General features: G+C 34.8%; 2 non-coding genes across 2 annotated transcripts; both read right to left on the minus strand.

Moving 5' to 3' along the window:
• Positions 1–462: 462 nt before the first annotated feature.
• On the minus strand, positions 463–545 carry mir181b-1 (microRNA mir-181b-1). Its single transcript, NR_049593.1, has one exon. It is a non-coding gene; the product is annotated as a microRNA mir-181b-1 (primary transcript).
• A 369-nt stretch (positions 546–914) lies between these two features.
• On the minus strand, positions 915–1,004 carry mir181a-1 (microRNA mir-181a-1). The gene has a single exon (NR_049609.1). It is a non-coding gene; the product is annotated as a microRNA mir-181a-1 (primary transcript).
• Positions 1,005–1,321: the final 317 nt, after the last annotated feature.

A 1,321-nucleotide genomic window follows, 5' to 3' on the forward strand; every position in this document is an offset into this window, starting at 1 on the left:
GCAGAGGACATTTATAGTTCTAGATATTTTATAACACATATATATAAACGTATTATAGGCTAATAGGGGGCACTGATCACATGTTTGACCCAAAAGTATGTGAAACCCCATTCTCTGAAAAGATCTATAGTAATGGTTTAAGTGAACATATTGTGCAACTAATGACAAAGGATTCAGACAACCATAGATTCTTTTTTATTCAGTTTTATTGTTCTCTGTAAAAATATAAAATCACATTATCTGTAGGTAATACTATTTTTATGGAGATGGAATTGTAAAGCAAATCCTGGACTGCGGAACTGTTAAGATGGATTCCTTAACCAATTACGAGTTCTTTAATTCTTGACAATATTTTTCTCATTTAGTCCTACATAATTTATAATGTGCCAACATTTCCACAGCAACAGCAGAAAATTCACCATGCCCTTTTATTTCAGTTGCATTTTCTTGTTTGCATGTATTGGGGACACAGTTGCATTCATCGTTCAGCGAGCTTGTGTTCTTAACTCAACCCACCGACAGCAATGAATGTTGATTGTGACCTTTCATTTTCTTTTCTTAGGTGAAGATCACTTAGTCATGAAAAGCAAGGTAATCAAAGACAGAGTCCAGGAAGGGCTAACATGGGATATACAGGAGCTAGGGTTTATCAGGTCATAAATCACAGAATAGTATTCTCGATTTTAAACAGTATGATGGAACTCATATTAAATCTTATAGTTAATGATATAATCATGAAAATCTGAACCTCTTAATAGAAGAGTAGGCATATCTGATATAGTAGGACCAAGCAGAAACAACATCTGGGTAAAATGGCAGCAATAACATAAGTAAGGGCCATAAGCTTTAGTAAGAAGGTTCAAAAGATGAAGTAGAGATGTAAGGGTGGGCTTTCCACGCGGAGACAGAAGTTACTGGCATTGCCGTAATGTACAGTCAACGATCGATGGTTTGCCTTTAGATACCAAACTCACCGACAGCGTTGAATGTTCACTAAAGTAGCCATGTCAAACAAAGTTATCGGAAAGGTAGTGCAGGATGGTCTTTGCTTACATGAAGCTGAATCACATCATTCAATATATATATATATATATTATAATATAATTCTAATACAACTTTGGCACAGGCTCTGTAAAAGAAGGTTCTGTATGGTTACTATATATTGGGAAGGATAACTGGGTGAGAAATTAGAATTCAGAAACAGATAGTGGGCCATTAACATGGATTGGCTAAAAAATAAGCACTAGATAAATATTAGATATAAAGACTATCATTGGAGAAAAGGCTGAATTCTCCATTTGTGTTGTTATATCAATCCATT

The sequence above is a fragment of the Xenopus tropicalis genome, chromosome 4 (assembly GCF_000004195.4).
Source record: "Xenopus tropicalis strain Nigerian chromosome 4, UCB_Xtro_10.0, whole genome shotgun sequence".
Classification (NCBI taxonomy): Eukaryota; Metazoa; Chordata; class Amphibia; order Anura; family Pipidae; genus Xenopus; species Xenopus tropicalis.